Raw genomic sequence first — 15,393 nt, 5'->3', positions numbered from 1 at the left:
CAGCCTGCATGACAGAGTGAGACTCTGCCTCAAAAACAAGAACAACAACAACAACAACAACAAAAAGCTGCAACAGCTCTGGATTTCACTCAAAGCCCAAAGCCTTTACAGTGCTCCACATTGCCCTACATTATATTTCCCCCATTTCCTTTACCTCCTCCTCTCCTTGATCAGTCTACTTTAGCCACAGTAGCCTCCTTGTTAGTCTGTGAAAGGGCTAAACATACTAGTCCTACTTAAGGCTTTTGCAATGAAAGATTCTTCTACCTTGGCCAGGCGCAGTGGCTCACGCCTGTAATCCTAGCACTTTGGGAGGCCGAGGCGGGTGGATCACGAGGTCAGGAGATCGAAACCCTCCTGGCCAACATGGTGAAACTCTGTCTCTACTAAAAATACACAAATTAGCTGGGCATGATAGCGCGCATCTGTAGTCCCAGCTACTCAGGAGGCTGAGGCAGGGGAATTGTTTGAAACCAGGAGGCACAGATTGCAGTGAGCCAAGACTGCACCGCTGCACTCAAGCCTGGTGAGAGAGCGAGACTCCATCTCAAAAAAAAAAAAGTCTTCTACCTGGATTTATCTTCTATATACTGCATGGCTGACTCCCTTACTTCTTGGGCCTCAGTCAAATGTCACCTTCTAAATGAGACCTCCTCTGACCATATTATTTAAAATTCCAACTACCTAGCCAGGCATGGTGGCTCACACCTGTAATCTCAGCCTTTGGGAGGCTGAGGTGGGAGGATCACTTGAGCCCACAAGTTTGCAATCAGCCTGGGAAACATAGTAAAACCCCGTCTCTCTCTCTCTTTTTTTTTTTAGATTGAGTCTTGCTCTGACACCCCGGCTGGAGTGTGGTGGCACGATCTCAGCTCACTGCAACCTCTGCCTCCCGGGTTCAAGCTATTCTGCCTCAGCTTCCTGAGCAGCTAGGATGACAGGCGTGCGCCACCACGCCTGGCTAATTTTTGTATTTTTAATAGAGATGGGGTTTCACCGTGTTGAGCAAGCTGGTCTCGAACTCCTGACCTCAGGTGATCCACCTGCCTCAGCCTCCCAAAGTGCTGGGATTACAGGCATGATCCACTAGTGCCCAGCCCACCCCGTCTCTTTAAAAAAAAAAAAAAATCCAACTACCTATTCACACTTAAAAAAAAAAAAAAAAGTGGCCGGGCGCGGTGGCTCAAGCCTGTAATCCCAGCACTTTGGGAGGCCGAGACGGGCGGATCACAAGGTCAGGAGATCGAGACCATCCTGGTTAATACGGTGAAACCCCGTCTCTACTAAAAAGTACAAAAAACTAGCCGGGCGAGGTGGCGGGCGCCTGTAGTCCCAGCTACTTGGGAGGCTGAGGCAGGAGAATGGCATGAACCCGGGAGGCGGAGCTTGCAGTGAGCTGAGATCTGGCCACTGCACTCCAGCCTGGGCCACAGAGCGAGACTCCGTCTCAAAAAAAAAAAAAAAAAAAAAAAAAAAAAAAAAGTAACATGGGAATTTGAGGGGAGCGGCGGGGAGGCTTTCTGGTAAAGACCTCCCAGAAAGTCTACTAGACAAATTCTAAAACAGCTGTAACATTCTCCACTCTTAACTCTTATTTCCCTTACTCTTTTTCTTATTTTTGCATTGCCATTACTATCCAGTAACATAATATATAACTTTATTTAATCATCTGTCTGCCCACATATTTATTCACACACACACACACACACACACACACACACACACACACACATATAAAACAAATGCAAAGTCTGTCAAGTAGTAGGCACTGAATAATTATCTGGTGATTGAATAAATGAATATCCTGAAGCCCACTCTGTGGGAATAATGTTTACAAACCATCTACAGTAGAAAAAAGAAATCAGGCAGAAAAAATGCCACCTTCCAAGCAGATCTGGGAATTATGTGTAGAATTGTTTTGGCAATCAATAAGAGAATAGCTGGGAGGAGTGATTCACGCCTGTAATCCCAGCACTTTGGGAGGCCAAGGTGGGCGGATCATGAGGTCAGGAGATCGAGATCATCCTGGCCAGCATGGTGAAACCCCATCTCTACTAAAATACAAAAAATAAGCCAGGCAACGGTGGCGCGCACCTGTGGTCCCAGCTACTCGGGAGGCTGAGGCAGGGGAATAGCTCGAACCTGGGAGACAGAGGTTCAGTGAGCTGAGATCACACCACTGCACACCAGCCTGGCAACAGAGCAAGACTCCGTCTCAAACACAAACAAAAAAATAGGGGAACAGATTCATATTTGAACTGCAATGCATAATAAAAACAGCAAGCACATATATAACCACAAATGCCAGGTACTGTTCTATGCACTTTGGACATACTAACTCAATCTTCAGAAGCATATGTATGAATTAGGTGGTACTACTCTCCCCATTTTATTAACAATAAGCAACTTTGAAACAGGTTAAGTAAGGTTAAATAAGCTGCCTATAATTGCACAGTTAATAAGTAACAGGGTTAGGATTTCAATCCAGGCATTATGGCTTCAGAATCCATACTCTAAAATACATCATGACATCTAGTTATAGGAATATTATAGTAGAGGAGTGTCCAATGTTTTGGCTTCCCTGGGTCACACTGGAAGAGAAACTGTCTCGCACTACACATAAAATACACTAACACTAATGATAGTTGATGTGCTATTTTTTTAAAAATCGCAAAAGTCTCATAATGTTTCAAGAAAGTTAATGAATTTGTGTTGGGTAACATTCAAAGCTGCCCCAGGCTGCACGCAGCCTGCAGGTTGTATAAGCTCGATATAGGCCAAACAAAAGTTAATGCAAACACGCATCCCTAAGCTATTATGTGGTAAGAAAAGATATATAAAGAATTTAGTTGTCCTAAGGGAGTTCACAATCTAAACAAAAAACATTGGCACAGCAAATTTTATATATGATGACAGAAGTGGGCTGAGTCACATCTAATTCAGGGTCAATGGAGGTTTTCTAGAAGAGATGACCCCTAGCATGTATCTTTTAAAATGAGCACAAAGTTGCCGGGCGCGGTGGCTCACGCCTGTAATCCCAGCACTTTGGGAGGCTAAGGCGGGTGGATCGCGAGGTTGGGAGATCGAAGCCATCCTGGTTAACACGGCCAAATCCCGTCTCTACTAAAAATACAAAAAATTAGCTGGGCGTGGTGGCGGGCACCTGTAGTCCCAGCTACTCGGGAGGCTGAGGCAGAATGGCGTGAACCCGGGAGGCAGAGCTTGCAGTGAGCCGAGATCGTGCCACTGCACTCCAGCCTGGGTGACAGAGCGAGACTCTGTCTCAATAAATACATACATACATACATACATAAAGCACAAAGTCAAGAGCAACACAGAAGAAGAGAGAAAAAATGTGCACAAAGAAAAAGTAAGGTCTTTGTTCCAGCAAAGGGAATGAACGTTATGTACAAAGTCACTGGGATGACGCAGTATGAATTTATATCAGAGAACTGAGTAATTTAGGAGAAAAGAAAAACACAGGGAACAAATAGAAAATTACCAAATTAAGTAGAGTCACAATTATTTATGCCTTAAATCTCATAAGAAACTTAAGTTTTAACTCGAGCAAGGGAGAAGGTGCATAAAGACTTCACTTATGGGAATAACACACTTACATTGTAGCATGACTACCATTAATAGCATGTATTAGACAAGACTAGAAAGGGCAAGCAAAATCAAGTTAGAAAAACCTATACAAAACCCAGGCAAGGTGAGGATGAACAGATACTATCTACAGATCCATAACCCAATGTTGTCTGTGAACCTTCATGTTCATTCCCACATAATGCTGCACCATTGCAAATTCTCATCTCTTCTAGCTTAAATATCATAATAATCTCCTGAGTGATTTTCCTAATTCCTTTGAATTAGACTCAATTTCTCCAGGGCAAAGCTCTGATTTATCTTTTCTCTGCTCAAAAGTCTTCGTTAATTTCTAATGTCTTTCTAAAGCCAAAATTCTATGCATTAGCAAGACCCTTCCTAATTTATCCTAATTCTTCCTCCACAGCTCTGAACTTTACTACTCCTTTGCTCACTGTTCCCTCTGCCCAGACTAAGTTAAAACGCCTCCTTGCACCATGATGCACTGCTAAATATTCCTTGCCAGAAATAAACTTTTTAAGTTACTGCTCCCAAAGCACTTTAACTTCCTTAAAGCAACTATTATATTCTTCCCCAGACCATAATCCCCAGTTCTATGTCTCTTTTTCCTTATAAGATCATGTTCCATGATACTAGGCTAACAGAAGCTACAGCATCAAGAAATATAAGCATTTCAACAATTCAAAGATCTTAGTAAGAACAATGAACATCTCACAATAATAGAACAAAGGTCAGTGCTAAGTTTATCTGGACCTTTAAAGGTCAGAAGGTGATTCCCACTGACACAGTAAGTTGCCATTATAACCTTCACAACAGTTTAAAGACAATAATTTTAACACATTTTATCAGTATGATGAATTACAGGTACTGTATACACATATATGCTGATTACAGCACACACTAATGAGTTAGCTCCCCAGCTCTTGGTTCCCATTTTCTTTAAAAGGTACTGAATACACATGGATGGGCCTCCAATAGCCAGCTCTGTTTCTCTCATCATCCCACCTGACCAGGGCTAGGCCAATCAGTTATTTTCCTCCAAAAATGTAAAATATGGAAGATACCAAGACTGGAACTCAGTCCTTCGCTAGAACCTGAAGAACAAGTCTTAACAACTTCCGCTGCTGAGGTCCCTGGGCTCCATCCTCATACCTTTTCGCTTGGTAGCATAGCTCAACCCTTGTTTCTAAGTGCTACTTCAATATCCTTCTAATAAATCTTTCTTTCCCTTCTTTTCTAGTTTTCTTTTGGGCTTACGTGAACCACAATCAGTTGTGCTGCTTGGAAGTAAACATTTTAAAATGAATTTGATGCATTCAAAAAGGCAAGTATTATTTTGGGACTAAATCTTAAATGCTTTAGCTTACAAGCAGAAATCTGAGCTGTGAAGAAAGGAAAGGAAGAAGAGGGAGAGAGGGAGGGAGGGAAGGAGGGAAGGAGGGAGGAAGGGAGGAAGGGAGGGAGGAAGGAAGGAGAAAGACTCCTTTGGGCTTTCTAATTATAATTTAGAAGTTTATTTCCTATTTAATATTTAAAGTGCTGTGAGACTACTAAATTATTTCAAATCTGGGTGGACATTCCCAAATGAACCATTTAAAACACTCAGTCCAGCAGACAACCCAATGCCTTAAGGTTCACCAAAGTATTCAGAGAATTTAGGTTTAGTGTGATTCTCTGCAGGTAATCCTACAGAATGCAAAGATCCTCTATGTTGTTACACACATTGGCAATCCTAAGACAGATCACTACCAATAAAGTAACTTTATTGCTATTTTCCTTTCTTCCTAGAAATTTATCCCTTGATTTTAGTTTGATAAATTTTTTCTACCCTTGACTATAAATTGATGAATTTTACATTTTTCCAACGTAAGTATCCTAGATCTTCAAAATATATAAATGCTCCTGCATCAGACCCAAACACTGATTTTCCTACATAGAAATTAGATCTGAATTTACTATGTATATATTTATGAATTTGTTTCTAGTCTGAAAAAGGCTGTTCATTTCAGCCAATCATATCTATAAAGACTATTTTATTTTTAATATATGCTTTTTACCTTTTAAAATTATTAAAAAGGTAAATGCTTAGTGAAAATACAAATTAAGAAAAATTAAGCTACTAATGATGAAACTTTGTAATTCAGAAACAAAAACATTCAAACTGAAAACCAAAAAGCAAAGGTAATCCAAATTATTCTTTTAAGTGGCTTCTGGTGTTTCTCTTCCAAGCATATTATACCTAAAAAATCTAAATCCCTTAACATACAAAGATTTGCTCAAGTGTACTTTCATTTTTCATGGTGACTTTTTAAAAAGCAACTTACTAAATGATCCACTTCCATTTTTTATTTTATTGAGTGCACACAAATATTAAGTATATTCTAAATTAATATGCTGTATTACTCGGGATAGAAATGAAGGGACTGTCATGTCTTCCTTTGATGAACTACTGCACTATTTAAATTGTTTTAAACAAAGTTTCCTACTTTTGTAATAAAAAAAGTATTTTAAATATCCAGCCATGTTTTTTTTAACAGTCTATGCCTCATCTCAATACCAAATTCAGGGATTTTTTTTTTTTTTTTTTTTTTTGAGACGGAGTCTCGCTCTGTCACCCAGGCTGAAGTGCGGTGGCCGGATCTCAGCTCACTGCAAGCTCTGCCTCCCGGGTTCACGCCATTCTCCTGCCTCAGCCTCCCGAGTAGCTGGGACGATAGGCGCCCGCCACCTCGCCCGGCTAGTTTTTTGTATTTTTTAGTAGAGACAGGGTTTCACCGTGTTAGCCAGGATGGTCTCGTTCTCCTGACCTCGTGATCCGCCCGTCTCGGCCTCCCAAAGTGCTGGGATTACAGGCGTGAGCCACCGCGCCCGGCAAATTCAGTGATTTTTTAAAAGGGCACATTAAAGAAATCTTATTCCAGCTGGGCACCGTGGCTCATGCCTGTAATCCCAGCAATTCTATGAGGCCAAGGCGGGTGGATCACCTGAGGTCAGGAGTTCAAGACCAGCCTGACCAACATGGAGAAACCGTATCTCTACTAAAAATATAAAATAAAATTAGCCAGTCGTGATGGCGCATGCCTGTAATCTCAGCTACTCGGGAGGCTGAGGCAGGAGAACTGTTTGACCCCAGGAGGCAGAGGTTGCAGTGAGCCGAGATCGCGCCATTGCACTCCAGCCAGGGCAACAAGAGCGAAAACTCTGTCTCACAAAAAAAAAGAAACCTCATTCCATAATGATTCCATAATGTAAAGTTTTTGTATTATTCCATTAACAATTTTAAAAAGGCAAAATCTCTTAAACAGTCACAAATTAAGGATGCAATTTTATCCACAAATCCTCATAATGACCTGAACTTCTGAGCAAACAATACCAACTAAATATAAAAGCAACATACTAAGATGTTTCTTTTTTTTTTTTTCTGGAGATGGAGTCTCGCTCTGTCGCCCAGGCTGGAGTGCAATGGCCGGATCTCGGCTCACTGCAAGCTCCGTCTCCCGGGGTCACGCCATTCTCCTGCCTCAGCCTCCCGAGTAGCTGGGACTACAGGCGCCCGCCACCTCGCCCGGCTAGTTTTTTGTATTTTTTAGTAGAGACGGGGTTTCACTGTGTTAGCCAGGATGGTCTCGATCTCCTGACCTCGTGATCCGCCCGTCTCGGCCTCCCAAAGTGCTGGGATTACAGGCTTGAGCCACCGCGCCCGGCCTAAGATGTTTCTTAAAACTTTTTCTTACTTGAAACACATCATTATTTAAATCAGCCTACTTACACGGAATACTCATAAGTCTTTCCTTCAAGAGTGAATGTCTCTTCCAAGTTGCTTGTACTGACTATCCACTATCCTAAGCCTTCCAAGAGTTATTAATATTGCATCCTTTAAATCTAAGTCAGCATCAACTGTAAGACTGCATTGTTTTAAAAAAGAAAGAAATGCTGCAAGCTGCAATTCTAGGTCACTGTTGATGTTTCAAAGGCTTTCCAATTTCAGAGATATTAAAATGCGGAGAAAAACATGATGATGATAAATATTTATTGAAGTTCTTAAAATTGGTAGCAAAGATACTATAGGATTAAACTTCATTTTACTAAAGTTTGTAATTATGTCAAAATCTTTGGAGTTTACATATATAGCAGAAAAAATTCTGAAGGCGAAAATTTAAATTTCAATTTTACTCCCATCTAATCTAACCAAGCTCTCTCACATTGTGAACTAAGCACTTCACACATTATAAGGCTACTATCACTTGACACTGTAACTTTCACCTCACAATCAAAACTTTCCAATGCATAACAAAAGTAATAATTGTTTGTTGACCTTCTATACGTCATCAGTCTTAGGCCCCTAACCTAAGCTTATTTAAAAATCAGTTGAAAGAAACTACTCTCTTAAAAGGCTACCATTTATAAAAGATTTCTTCCAAGGCTAATTTTTAAAATGAAGTTAATGTATTTGGTACAGGCCAATGCCGATAAAAGCAATAAACAAAATACTAAAAGAAACAGGCCAGGCGCAGTGGCTCATGCCTGTAATCCCAGCACTTTGGGAGGCCGAGGCAGGTGGATAGCCTAAGGTCAGGAGTTCAAGACCAGCCTGGCCAACATGGTGAAACTCCATCCCCACCAAAAATACAAAAATTAGCCGGGCATGGTGACAGATGCCTTTAGACCCAGCTACTTGGGAAGCTGAGGCAGGAGAAGAGAATCACTTGAACCTGGGAAGTGGAGGCTGCAGTGAGCCAAGATTGCGCCACTGCACTCCAACCTGAAAAACAGAGTGAGACTGTCTCAAAATATATATATACACATATATATACAAACATAATCCTTTACTGTTAAAATAACTTTTAAAATTACTACCAGATACTGTGGTTTGCTCACCACAGCATCCTCAGTACCTAGTGCAGTACCTGGAACAGAATATATACTCAATAAATATTTGTTGACTTAAGTGATACCTTAATAAACATGAGAAGGAATGTGCGCAAACAATACAAAATCAGGAATTACACAAATACTGTGATAAACAGAGCTTTCTCTTTGAGAAAATTCACACCAATATTTTTTTCCTAATTTATGTTGAAAGTATCTAACTTGTCGCTCGGTATACATTTAATAAATTCCAGGCTGGGCGTGATGGCTTATGCTTGCAACCCTAGCACTTTGCAGGCAGAGGCAGGAGGAAGGCTTGAGCCCAGGTATTTGAGACCAGCCTGGGCAAAAGGGCAAAACCCCATCTCCACAAAAAAATATATAAAAATTAGCCAGGCATGGTGGTGCAAATCTGTAGTCCCAGTTACTCAGAAGGCTGACGTGGGAGGATCACCTGAGCCAGGGAAATTGAGGCTACAGTGAGGAGTGATCTTGCCACTGCACCCCAGCCTGGGTGAAACAGTAAGATCCTGTTCCCAAAAAAAAAAAAAAAAAAAAAAAGTTTAATGAAATAAAATGAAACCCAGCCCCTTCTCCTTCCCACTCTTTTCAAGTAAGCTATATGAGTTCACTTAAAACATTTACTACGCACAACTTAGTTAACAAAATTTTCAAAAACATATCAGAATAAAGCAACCCATACCTGAATTTAACCAGTAAACATGAAGCAAGATAAGACTAATGCACAAATCTTTGACAAGTGTTATATACTGAATGTGTGCCCTTACCCGCCCTCCCTACACCACTAAAATTCATGTGTTGAAACCCTAACCCCTAATATGATAGTATTTGGAGCCCAGGCCTTTTGGAGGAGCCCTCATAATCAGATTAGCACCCTTATAAGAAGAGACCTGAGAACTTACACTCTCTCCACCAAGTGAGTACACATCAATTATGCCAGAAACACCAGGCATGGTAGCTCACACCTGTAATAACTGGCCACTTTAGGAGGCCAAAGTGGGAGGACTGTTTTCAGCACAAGAGCTCAAGACCAGCCTGGGCAACACAGCAACACCCTGTCTCTATAAAAAAGTATTTTCACTTTTCTTTTCTTTCCTTTTTTTTTTTTTTTTTTTTTTTTTTTTAAAGAGACAGGGTTGGCCGGGCGCGGTGGCTCAAGCCTGTAATCCCAGCACTTTGGGAGGCCGAGACGGGGGGATCACGAGGTCAGGAGATCGAGACCATCCTGGCTAACACGGTGAAACCCTGTCTCTACTAAAAAATACAAAAAACTAGCTAGGCGAGGTGGCAGGCGCCTGTAGTCCCAGCCACTTGGGAGGCTGAGGCAGGAGAATGGTGTGAACCTGGGAGGTGGAGCTTGCAATGAGCTGAGATCTGGCCACTGCACTCCAGCCTGGGTGACAGAGCGAGACTCCGTCTCAAAAAAAAAAAAAAAAAAAAAAAAGACAGGGTCTCACTCTGTGGCCCAGGCTGGAGTGTAGTGGTGCCATCTTGGCTCACTGCATCCCTGACCTCCCAGGCTCAAGTGATCCTCCCACCTCAACCTCCTGAGTAGCTGAGACTTCAGGCACATACCACCACACTCAGCTAATTTTAGCATTTCTGTGTAGTGACAGGGTTTCAGCACGTTATGTTGCCCAGGCTGGTCTCAAAACTCTGGGTTCAAGCAATCTGCCTGACTCGGCCTCCCAAAGTGTTGGGATTACAGGCATGAGCCACGCACCATACCCGGCCAAAATAATTTTTTAAAAATATAAGCCAGGTGTGGGGACGTGTGCCTGTAGTCTCAGCTACTCAGGAGGCTGAGGACAGGACTGCTTGAGCCTAGGACATAGAGGCTACAGTGAGCTATGGTCCCACCACTACACTCCAACCTGGGTGATGGAATAAGACCCTGTCTCAAAAACAAACAAAACAAAAAAGCAGGGCCAGGAAGAAAGCTTTACCACATAACCTGACTATGCTGGCACACTTATTTTAGACTGCCAGCCTCCAAAACCGTGAGGAAATACATTTCTATTAAGTCACCCAGTCAATGGTATTTTGTTATAGCATCCCAAGCTAAAACAGTAAATCTGTATTTTGAAGGAATAGTGACGTATGATGCAGAAGGAAATAATGATAAAACCACCAAATTATGCCCTGTAGAAGAAGCCTACACCTTGGCAAAATAATATTTATAACCAAATACCCCTAATATCGAATGGAAAATATGACAAAATTTTAAATGGCAAGGCTATTACATTCTAGGAAAATCTGGGAAGCTCTTAGACAAGAGCCAAGTGGACCAAGAACAGACAGAATCTGGACATATGGAAATTGGGAGAGAAGAGAGAAAGCAAGTTTACTTCACTCAGAATACCCTTTCACCCACTCACACTCATGACTCCAATCCCAATAATAATTTCTATTATTTTCTAGAGTTAGAAACAATAGCTCCTAGGGGCTGGGCATGGTGGCTCACATCTGTAATCCCAGCACTTTGGGAAGTCAAGGGGAGCGGATCATCTGAGGTCAGGAGTTTGAGATCAGCCTAGCTAACATGGCAAAACTCCGTCTCTACTAAAAATACAAAAATTAGCCGGGTGTGGTGGCACACGCCTATAATCCCAGCTACTAGGGGGGCTGAGGCAGGAGAATCGCTTGAATCCAGGAGGGGGAGGTTGCAGTGAGCCAAGATCACACCACTGCACTCCAGCCTGGGCAACAGAGTGAGACTCTGTCCCCTCTCCCGCAAAAAAGAAATAATAGTTCCTTTGTAGATGAAGACAGGGTTTTATTTTTCATCTACAGTGATGTATCTTTTAATGACAGGGGTATGTTCTGAGAAATGTGTCATCAGGTGATTCCAATGTATGAACATCACAGAGTGCACTTATACAAATCCACATGGTATAGCCTACGATACACCTAGGCTATATGGTATATAGCTTACTGCTCCTAGGCCATAAACCTGTGATGGTAAGTATTCACACATCTGAACATATGTAAAATAGAAAAAGTACAGTAAAAATCCAGTATTATAGTATTATAGGACCACCATCATATAAGTGGTTCATCGACGACTAAAATGTCATTATATGGTACAAACCTCTATTCATTTATCTAACAAAGCTCCTACTGTGTGACACACTCTGAGTAAGGGAAGTTCGCCCCCTCAAAACTTACAGAACCACAAGTAGAAACAGATTAGTCAGCAAACAGCTGTAACAGAAAATGCAACTGATACATGTCAGAAATATGGCAGTTTCGATTGAGAAAAGGAGATCCAAGAAAACTTTTCAGTAAATAATATATATTTGAATGGAGCCATCTGAACAGTCTTAAAAGACAAGCTGAAGGTATCCATAAGGAAGAACATATGAGGCAATTAACAACAAGGTGCTATGAGAATTTAACACCAGCACAATAGAGCACTGCATATTCAGTGAACTTCAAGTAATGTGGAAAAGTTACGAATGGTGGCAAGAGAAGACTGGAAAGGTAAAAAGAACCCAGGTGAAAAAAAAATTTTAAAGACCAAGACACTACATGGGAGGCTGGGATGGGAGAACTGCTTGAGCCCGGGAGGTTAAGGCTGCCATGAGCCGTGGACACACCACTGCACTCCGGCCTGGGCAACAGAGCAAGACCGTGTTTCAGATAAATAATAAAATAAAATAAACACTACAACAGCACAGTCATCCCTTGGTATACTTCAGGAACTGGTTCCAAGACTCGTTGTGTATACCAAAATCTGCACATACTTAAATCCTGCTGTCAACCCTGTAGAACCCACGAATACAAAAACAGCAGTCCATCACACATCCTACAAATACTGTACTTTCAATCTACGTTTAAGGTGACCCCCACAGTTGAAACCTGTGTTGCTTAAGAGTCAACTGTATCTGCCTGGCTAAAAGTATAAGAAAGATAGGATAAAAATATAAGAAAGATATTAACTAGCAATGATGTACAAAGGAGACATCAAAGGAAACAAAATAGAGTGACCATACCTCCTAGTTTCCCCAAAACCATCCTAGTCTGTATCTGCACGCCCAGTGTCCCAGCCAGTTTACCACCTCTACCATACATTAACAAAATACTGTTAATAGTTGCATTAAAACATGCTGGTATGAGCCTGGCCAACACAGTGAAACCTTGTCTCTACTAAAAATACAAAAATAGCCAGGTGTGGTGGTGGTCACCTGTAATCCCAGCTACACAAGGGTGAGGCAGGGAGAACTGCTAGAACCCAGGAGGCGGAGGTTACAGTAAGCCAAGATTGTGCCACTGCACTCCAGCCTGGGTGACAGAGCAAGACTCCATCTAAAAAAAAAAAAAAAAAAAAAAACCAACCAAACAAACAAAAACAACGCTGGTATGGATTTAGGAGACTTCTCCACCTTATACTTCCAGCTTCTTCCAAAGTTCTTCCAACTTTGTCAAGTTTCCAAAATGCATATATATGATGCATATATAAAGAACAGAGTCTTCACTTTAACATACACTTAATTCTGCAAGATGACAGAAATAACCAATCTCACTTTATCTCACTCTTTCTAGACTCAATGTATCTAACTATTCCCTTTCAAGGGCAGCATGCAGGGTAACCACCAGTGCCTAGGGTAGCTAGCTCCTTTGGGTGCTAAATGGGGGTGGGGGAAGTGGTCAGCACTGCTGTCACTGAAGACTGGTTGGTGTATCAGCAGTGGCCTTTGACCTGGTCTGTAAAACACACACAGCTGCCAGGCTAACAATAGGCAGAGTTTATGGGAAACTAAAGGTTAGGTTAGTTTCCTCATAGTTACCTCTATGGTTACCTGTGGTTAATGAAGCCATGAGGTTACTAACCCATCAAGAAAGTGAGGAATTAAAGGCTCTCTCCCCACAGGTATAAAGAATGACCTGGCTGAGCACCGTGGCTGCTATCTGTAATCCCAGCATTTTGTGAGGCTGAGGTGGGTAAACAGCTTGTGCCCAAGAGTTCGGGACCAACCTCAACAACACAGGCCAGACCCCATTCTCTATTAATCCCAGCACTGGGAGGCCAAGGCAAGCAGATCACTTGAGCTCAGGAGTTCAAGACCAGCCAGGGCAACATGACAAAACCCTATCTGTACTAAAAATACAAAAATTAGCTAGGTGTGGTGACACACACCTGTAATCCCAGCTACTCGGGTGGCTGAAGCATGAAAAAATCTCTTGAACCTGGGAGGTGGAGGTTTCAGTGCACCACTGTACTCCAGCCTGGGCAACAGAGTGAAACTCTGTATCTTAAAAAAAAAAAAAAAAAAAAAAAAAGGAAAACAAAACAATGAACCAATGAAGCCAGTTAACAGACCCTATATTTAATTAAACACAAAAACATCTAGGACATTCATATTATTTATTTATAAAAATTATACTTAGTGTCTCAAATAGAATTCTGATAGGTAAAACTAAAAGACTTGGTTAAAGACCTTAACTGGTGGTCTTAACATTTTTTTTAAATTTCAGACATCCTAGAAGAAAACTGTAAGACATTTTTAAAATCTGAAGGTATGCTTTTTCCTATAAAGCACAGTCTCTCAACCCTGACACTACTGACATTTGGGGCCAATCCTTCATTGCTGGGGAGTATCCTGAGCAACACAGGATGTTCGGCGGCATCCCTGCCCCTGCCCCCTACCCCACTAGAGGCTGGCAGTATGCCCCCAAACTGTAACAACCAAAAAGATCTCTAGACATTGTCAGCCCTGGTTTAGAACCACTGCTATAAGGCATTGAAAAAAAAAAGTGAACAAGAATATGATAGAATTAAAGGAAACTGTGGGGGGGGGAAAATCAGATCTGATTTATTGTCAAGGGTTATTATTAGCTTAATTAGACAGCATAGGTCAAATTAAATATTTTATTTATATTTAGATTAAAATATGTCATTTAAAACTATTTTTAAGATAGTAGAGGCCAGGCACGGCAGCTCACGCCTGTATTCCCAGCACTTTGGGAGGCCGAGGCAGGAGGATCACTTGAGGTCAGGTGTTTGAGACCAGCCTGGCTAACATGGTGAAACCCTGTCTCTACTCAAAAAAAAAAAAAAAAAAAAAAAAAAAAAGGCCAGGTGCGGTGGTTCACGCCTGTAATCCCAGCACTTTGGGAGGCCAAGGCAGGTGGATCACGAGGTCAGGAGATCAAGACCATCCTGGCTAACACAGTGAAACCCCGTCTCTACTAAAAATATAAAAAAATTAGCCAGGCGTGGTGGCTGGTGCCTGTAGTCCCAGCTACTCGGGAGGCTGAGGCAGGAGAATGGTGTGATCCCAGGAGGCGGCATTTGCAGTGAGTTGAGATTGCACCACTGCACTCCAGCCTGGGCGACAGAGCGAGACTCCACCTCAAAAAAAAAAAAAAAAAAAAAAAAGCTGAGCATGGTGGCACACGCCTGTAGCGCCAGCTACTTGGGAGATTGAGGCACATGAATTGCTTGAACCCGGGAGGCAGAGGTTGCAGTGAGCTGAGATCGTGCCACTGCACTCCAGCCTGGGTGACAGAGCAAGACTCTCAAAAAAAAAAAAAAAAGACAGTAGGCTGAGTGGGGTGGCTCACGCCTGTAATCCCCACTTTGGGAGGCCAACGCAGGCAAATCACTTGAGGCCAGGAGTTTAAGACCACCATGGCCAACATGGCGAAACCCTCTCTCTACTAAAAATACAAAAATTAGCTGGGCATGGTGGCGCACACCTCTAATCCCAGCTACTCGGAAGTCTGAGGCAGGAGAACTGCTTGAATCAGGGAAGCAGAGGTTGCAGTTAGCTGAGATCAAGTCACTGCGCTCCAGCCTGGGCAACAGAGAGAGACTCTGTCTCAAAAAAAGATAGCAGAGGGCAATCTTAAATCTTGTGGGTACTATTTTCATTCCTTCTGTTTTATAGAACT

At 42.1% G+C, this 15,393-nt stretch overlaps 1 protein-coding gene and 1 pseudogene across 2 annotated transcripts in view; both read right to left on the bottom strand.

Annotated features, from left to right (window-relative positions):
• PPP4R2 (protein phosphatase 4 regulatory subunit 2) overlaps positions 1-15,393 on the bottom strand; it is a 70,453-nt gene that overhangs the window by 36,653 nt on the left and 18,407 nt on the right. The window lies entirely within an intron of this gene.
• LOC126949486 (uncharacterized) lies at positions 1,512-1,577 on the bottom strand (annotated as a pseudogene).

The sequence above is a fragment of the Macaca thibetana genome, chromosome 2 (assembly GCF_024542745.1).
Source record: "Macaca thibetana thibetana isolate TM-01 chromosome 2, ASM2454274v1, whole genome shotgun sequence".
Classification (NCBI taxonomy): domain Eukaryota; kingdom Metazoa; phylum Chordata; class Mammalia; order Primates; family Cercopithecidae; genus Macaca; species Macaca thibetana.
Note: the sequence above shows the minus strand (reverse complement) of the source record. Positions and strands in the feature narration are given on the sequence as shown.